We start from the raw sequence: 7,524 nt of genomic DNA, 5'->3' as shown, positions 1-7,524 counted from the left end.
CTCTCGATAGGAGGAAGCGAAGAATGATGTTTGCAAGAGCCGGATCAACTAGAAGTGGGCTTGAAGAGGAAGAATTGTTCTTAAAGAAGATATGGGCTTGGCTTTGCAAGAGTCATTTTGTTGTTTCATTGTAATAAGCAAGGGAGGGTGTATGCCATTGATGTACAACGCGAGTAATTGTGAAACACCTCCTACTCATTCACAATTCTCGTAAAGTCCGGACAACTAGCTAGATTTCGACCTTGGTTCTTAGCCTGAGAAACTATCTCTTGGTGATTAGTAGCTGTTGTAATATTAAGATTGCGGTAAATAAGGATTCGATGCTCGGTCTTGAATAGATTTATAAGCAAAAATATATACAAAATTGTCACAGGATCAAGAGATATCGGGACTCAGGATTTCACCAATTCTTATACTCATGCGATTCAATTATTAATTCTAGACAATTAAAGCTTATATTGATAACAAATATCGACTCTTACTTTGCCAAAAATATATTTTGTAAGTATTATATGTAAATCATAAGCATGATGCATCAAGAATCTCATGGATTAAGCATACATCATCAGACAAAATCACAAATAATCAATAAAATTCATAATTCCATTCATAATAGTGCAAATAGTCATAAAAGAATTAAATAAAATTACTCATGCATAAAGAATGGTTTCCTCCATCATCCCAGTATTGGGGTTTAGCTACTCATAATAATCATGTTCTCAAAATACATACTTGATGCTCAAAATATGATTAAAAGAGTGAAAAATATAAAACAGTGGTTCTGTGACCCACAAAATTCGTCCAGAAAGAAACGATACCAGTGTGCTGCAGTAAAACAACGACACCCAGCTGCTGCTGTTGACGCTGCAGAAAATAAGACTGCTCTGAGCAGTCCGTTCTTCGTGTTCTTCAAGGTTTGTTAATGGCAGCAGCAGCAGCAGGTACAATTCCTGCAACTCCTCCTGCGCCTCTCTGCTGGCCTCCCAATCGACCCCTAACTCTTCATACCCCTTTATGAGACTTGTATCCTCCTTTATATACTACCCAGATCCATAAATCTTGAGAAATATTTTTCTTTTTTTTCTCCCTGCCAAGTTACGGTTTTTCTTTTCTACACGGCTGCTGACCCTTTCCAAACTCTCGTACGCGTCTTCTGTTGTTACAAAACTTTCCCAAGATATAAGGGAATCGAATAAGAGAATATATCTTCCCTAATCCTCCACGTAATCTCCAAAATTATCTCCACAGCAGACCCGTGAAAACATCACCTCTGTTTTGCTTGATATCGACGATTCAGCCCAATATGCTCGACCCAAACGCACACATAAACCCTGTTTGGTCCACTAAAGTCCATCCCAATCGAGTTTGGCAATTGAATCTCCATAAAACACGTCCAACAATTCGAACCCTAAACTGCCAGAGTTGAAAACCAATTTCCCGCCAAAATTCTGTTTTAAACGTGAAGAAGAAGGGTGCCCCCCTATCCAGCTCCGGTGTCCCTTTAGCAGCTGTCTGGAAATGGGTCACCCCTTAGTAATTAGGTTACCCCTTATCCAAAATTGAGGGTCCGTATAGTGAGTTTTCTGGGACATTTTCCGCACTTTTTCGGGGTTCCTCCGAGGTATTTCTGAGGTGCTTCCGGTACTCTATCAACGGAGGTCCAAACGCCGCATTTTCAGCCAATTTCGCCGCAAAACCTTATTCTTCTAAAAACACCTACAAATAAATAAAATAACCAAATAAGTATAGAATCGAGCACTAACACTATATATAATTGAGATATATTAGACACATAAATGCGTCTATCAAATACCCCCAAACTTATTATTTGCTAGTCCCGAGCAAATCAAAACTACAAAATAAAATCCTAACTCACTGTCGCAGGCATCGTCGATTGCATTTAGCGTATGCAATAAGCCTTTAAACCCCTAGGTGGCCCTAGTGGCCGGGTTATAGTCTCGGGAGGGCTTACCAGAGATATACCCACAAAACCTGTAATCCAGACCTTAGCTATCTACGCAGAACCTTGGAAGGCACTAAAGAATCTCCTTGGTTGGCATACTTATTGACTACAGGAAGAAGTACCCTGATGCGAAATTCCAATTGCTGTACACGAGTTTGCACTCAAGCATACTAAAATTCATATAAAGTGACAGAGCTCTACTCAGATAGTTGCACTATGGACATCATATTCGGAGTCAAACTAATCACATGGAAAGATTAAGAGATGGATATAGAAAAACATAGATGGTTTTGATGTTTACTAAGTGAACGGCGTTTCCCATATCTGTCTGAAGGCCTCTGCCAAAATGAACCTATCCTAATGGATTGAGATACTAGTCTGACTAATATCAACACACTGGCATATACAAGGGTACCAGTGGTCGATAACCTAACTCTAGGTCAACACAACTGGCATATACAAGGGTACCAGTGGTTGACTTTATTGAATTTATTCCTTTTGGTCAAATGGTCTGGTCTCAATTTTTTTTTTTTTTTTTTTTTTTTTTTACTTTTTGGTAACTACCATTTTTTTTTTTCATTTTTTTTTTTTCATCTCTTTTTCTTTTTCAACTTTTTTTTTTTTTTTTCATGGTATCTCAATCACTCTAATTCACCCTAACATTGGTAACAACTTGAATCGTGGGCCCCACCTATCACTTAGAGAAACATAGTTTAAAAACAAAATAAAATAAAAATAGAAGTGAAAAGGACTCAACGAGATATGGTGAAACTATCATGTTATTTCTAACACCTGAGCTCTGTGCTTTTATGAATAGACTCTTTAGATGTTTCCATCTAATCAGATTGGTTCCTCAAACTCCTACAATCAAAATGCTTCCATCCACTTAGATTAGTTAGTGCAATCCTCAATAGGCATAAATTTCTAAGCTCTGGAGTTTATTTATTCATACTAAAAAGTTTCTCCCATACCCCCAAACTTAAACCTAACATTGTCCTCAATGTTCTAAAGATGAAATTAAAAGCATGAACAAGGAGAAACTGTTACCATTTGAAATGAAAGAGTTACGGAAGGATATTACCTGGTTGCATGAGATTGGGTTACCTCCCAAGAAGTGCTAAGTTTAAAGTCTTCAGCCAGACTAAGAAAAGTATTAGTCAACTCGAACCGTATAACAGTAGCCGGAATAACTGTGGGTCTTTAACACCAAAAAGAGCTGACAAAAGGAAACTGCAGTGAACCAAGAAAATGTACAAGACTAGCATGCCCTTACCTAGTTTCCTGATTAAGATATCTATATCTAATTGTGGTTCAGGTTCAGGTTCTATAAAAGGGTCTAAATATATTTCTTTAGGATGCAACTCCTCAAAATTGAGATCGAATTATTAGGTCCTAGAGTCTGTAAGTACTTAAATAAGAACTTAGAAGCACAAAATAATAACCTAAATAATTGAGGATCCTCTAAGTCAATCAGGTTTGACTTACATAATTGACCACAGTGAGAGTAGTGGTCATTCTTAAGAAAATGTGTCGATTCTAATATCCTAAAGTAATTAGGTTTAGTCTCAGAACTTAATAATTGACACATTTGAAATTTATACGTTCCCACAATTGTTTGAAAAATTTTGGTGGGAAAACAAAGTCGATCGTAGTATCATAGCCTGGTCTAACCTCATCAACCAGAGGATGGGTTTCTAACAACTGAACTTCCTTATGGACATCACTAGGTTCAGGAAAACGAGTATGAAAGTAATCTTGTAAAATGGTTGAGGCATTGATGTCAAGTCCTAAGTGTGGGGACTTTCTGAGAGTTAAAGGTAAGGCACTAGGGAAGTGATAATCACCCCCAAACTTAGAGTTTTCAGTTTCTCTAGATAGACCTCTAATTTTTTCTTGAATTTCCGTATCTTCAGAGTCCTTAAAATATTCAAGAGATTCTTCTAAGTTATTATCAGGTAGTGCATCTTTACTCATCTCTACGGTCTATCTTCTTCTTCCAAGACTATTGTTTCTAAGTCGCTAGACTCTAAAACAGTATTTTCGAAATGAACCCGTTCCTCTAAACCACTATCGGCTTCGTAATCAAAAGGAAAAACTACATCGTCTAAAACGGTGGTATCCCTAATCAAATCCTCGTCCTTTTGAATAGGTGAATAATCATAAAAATTATTTGGATTTGAAGTAGAAATAATATAATCACTATAAAGCTCAATTGGATTACTAGATTCCTGATTACTATGCCTACATGTTTCAGATTCTTCATCACTACTATCCTCATCATCATAATAGTACGAAGATGATTGAACCTTATCTAAATAAGTAGTGTTACCAATTATAACCTCGTTATCTTGATTATGTGAAAAAGTATCTTCATTCTCAAGGTTATTATTGGATACACTATATTGGCAATTCAAGTTATTTCGAGCAATACTTTCATTCGTCTCTAACTCAAGTCTACGTGTCGACTCAGCTATCCTCCCGTACCAGACGGGCGATGAACCATTGTCGTCGACTCGGGCCACGACTCCTATGACGTGTGCGAACCCGAGGGGCCGAGACGATATAGTAATCGTCGTCCTTCCCTGCAAACAGTTTGTATTTAATTTTTTTTTTTAATTTATAACCCTTCCGTAGGGTTTTAAAAATAATGTCCAAAGTCCAGAATAAAGTCCAAATAAAAAGTCCAAAATTACAAAAATTATGAAAAATAAAGCCTATTTACAAATTCTAAAAATAAATAAAATAAAAGCTATATACAAAAAAAATAATAATAATAAAATTAAATCCTAAAAAAAAATTATGTCTTTTTCTTCTTCTCTTTTAGCTTTTAACTTTTAGCTTTAAGCTTTTTGTTCCCAAGTCCTTAGTATTCCACTTCGAACCTGTAAATCAAAGACACAAAAAGAAACGTAAAAAGGAACAAATAATAATAAAAAAAATAAAATAAAATAATAAACCTAAAAACAAATCTATATACAAGTCCGCGTCGGCGGCGCCATTTTGTTGTAATATTAAGATTGCGGTAAATAAGGATTCGATGCTCGGTCTTGAATAGATTTATAAGCAAAAATATATACAAAATTGTCACAGGATCAAGAGATACCGGGACTCAGGATTTCACCAATTCTTATACTCATGCGATTCAATTATTAATTCTAGACAATTAAAGCTTATATTGATAACAAATATCGACTCTTACTTTGCCAAAAATAGATTTTGTAAGTATTATATGTAAATCATAAGCATGATGCATCAAGAATCTCATGGATTAAGCATACATCATCAGACAAAATCACAAATAATCAATAAAATTCATAATTCCATTCATAATAGTGCAAATAGTCAGAAAAGAATTAAATAAAATTACTCATGCATAAAGAATGGTTTCCTCCATCATCCCAGTATTGGGGTTTAGCTACTCATAATAATCATGTTCTCAAAATACATACTTGATGCTCAAAATATGATTAAAAGAGTGAAAAATATAAAACAGTGGTTCTGTGACCCACAAAATTCGTCCAGAAAGAAACGATACCAGTGAGCTGCAGTAAAACAACGACACCCAGCTGCTGCTGTTGACGCTGCAGAAAATAAGACTGCTCTGAGCAGTCCGTTCTTCGTGTTCTTCAAGGTTTGTTAATGGCAGCAGCAGCAGCAGGTACAATTCCTGCAACTCCTCCTGCGCCTCTCTGCTGGCCTCCCAATCGACCCCTAACTCTTCATACCCCTTTATGAGACTTGTATCCTCCTTTATATACTACCCAGATCCATAAATCTCGAGAAATATTTTTCTTTTTTTTCTCCCTGCCAAGTTACGGTTTTTCTTTTCTACACGGCTGCTGACCCTTTCCAAACTCTCGTACGCGTCTTCTGTTGTTACAAAACTTTCCCAAGATATAAGGGAATCGAATAAGAGAAGATATCTTCCCTAATCCTCCACGTAATCTCCAAAATTATCTCCACAACAGACCCGTGAAAACATCACCTCTGTTTTGCTTGATATCGACGATTCAGCCCAATATGCTCGACCCAAACGCACACATAAACCCTGTTTGGTCCACTAAAGTCCATCCCAATCGAGTTTGGCAATTGAATCTCCATAAAACACGTCCAACAATTCGAACCCTAAACTGCCAGAGTTGAAAACCAATTTCCCGCCAAAATTCTGTTTTAAACGTGAAGAAGAAGGGTGCCCCCCTATCCAGCTCCGGTGTCCCTTTAGCAGCTGTCTGGAAATGGGTCACCCCTTAGTAATTAGGTTACCCCTTATCCAAAATTGAGGGTCCGTATAGTGAGTTTTCTGGGACATTTTCCGCACTTTTTCGGGGTTCCTCCGAGGTATTTCTGAGGTGCTTCCGGTACTCTATCAACGGAGGTCCAAACGCCGCATTTTCAGCCAATTTCGCCGCAAAACCTTATTCTTCTAAAAACACCTACAAATAAATAAAATAACCAAATAAGTATAGAATCGAGCACTAACACTATATACAATTGAGATATATTAGACACATAAATGCGTCTATCAGTAGCCATAACATCCGATCTTTCTTTACACATGTGTAGATACACTTTACACTCTTATCACATGTCTTTATTTGTTATCAGTGCTAGGATTGTGCCTTTTAGCTAGATTGACATCTCCATTTTGCTGTGAGCTTAAACTGACTTGCACAAGTCACATTTGATGGAATCTGAGCTTATATTTTGACCTAGAACTTTGTAGGTACGTTCTAAGCAAACCTTCACGAGACTTCAACTCGTCCACTAGGGACACTTAGTGGTTTAAAAGGCTTAGTGCATACGCTAAATGCATTCGAGAGACCAGCGACAGTGGTATAGGTAGGATTTCCTTAGTTTTGTTTTACTTGAGGACAAGTAAAATTCAGGTTTGGGGGTATTTGATGAGTGCTAAAAAGTGCATATTTCTATATCTTTTTGTTGGCATTTAGCTCATCTTTTGTGCATTAATTCTACATTTTATCCCATATTCTGTATTTTCGTTGTTTTCAAGAATAAATACTTTTCTTTATTAATTTTGCATTTTTAGGTACTAAATAAAGCCTGGTTACCTCACGGAGCGAAAAGAGCAAAGGAACGGCAAAGACTCTCGATAGGAGGAAGCGAAGAATGATGTTTGCAAGAGCCGGATCAACTAGAAGTGGGCTTGAAGAGGAAGAATTGTTCTTAAAGAAGATATGGGCTTGGCATACCCAAGGCCCAAAACCCTTAACCAAATCCATTTCCATTATCCATACCCATTTCCATGAGAGCCGTCAGATTGGATCCATCTCATCATCCAACGGTCGCCTCATCATTGTGCATCAAAATCCGAAGCTCCTGTCAAACACTATAATACCTAACTCCATCTGAAGCCGTCCTTTTTGATGCATTTCCTCATCCTACGGTCGCTCCAATATCTTCCCATCTCACCGTTGGATCCACCTACCATCTTCACATCCGACGCGTTTCCTCGCAAATCATCACCCTTTGCCACACCCGCTCAACACCCTAACTTCCAAACCCATCGACCTCAAGCCAAACACCCCCTTCTCCCCAAACTG

Source organism: Papaver somniferum, chromosome 3 (genome assembly GCF_003573695.1).
Source record: "Papaver somniferum cultivar HN1 chromosome 3, ASM357369v1, whole genome shotgun sequence".
Taxonomy (NCBI): Eukaryota; Viridiplantae; Streptophyta; class Magnoliopsida; order Ranunculales; family Papaveraceae; genus Papaver; species Papaver somniferum.
The sequence above is the reverse complement of the archived record's forward strand: the minus strand, read 5'-3'. Positions refer to the sequence as shown.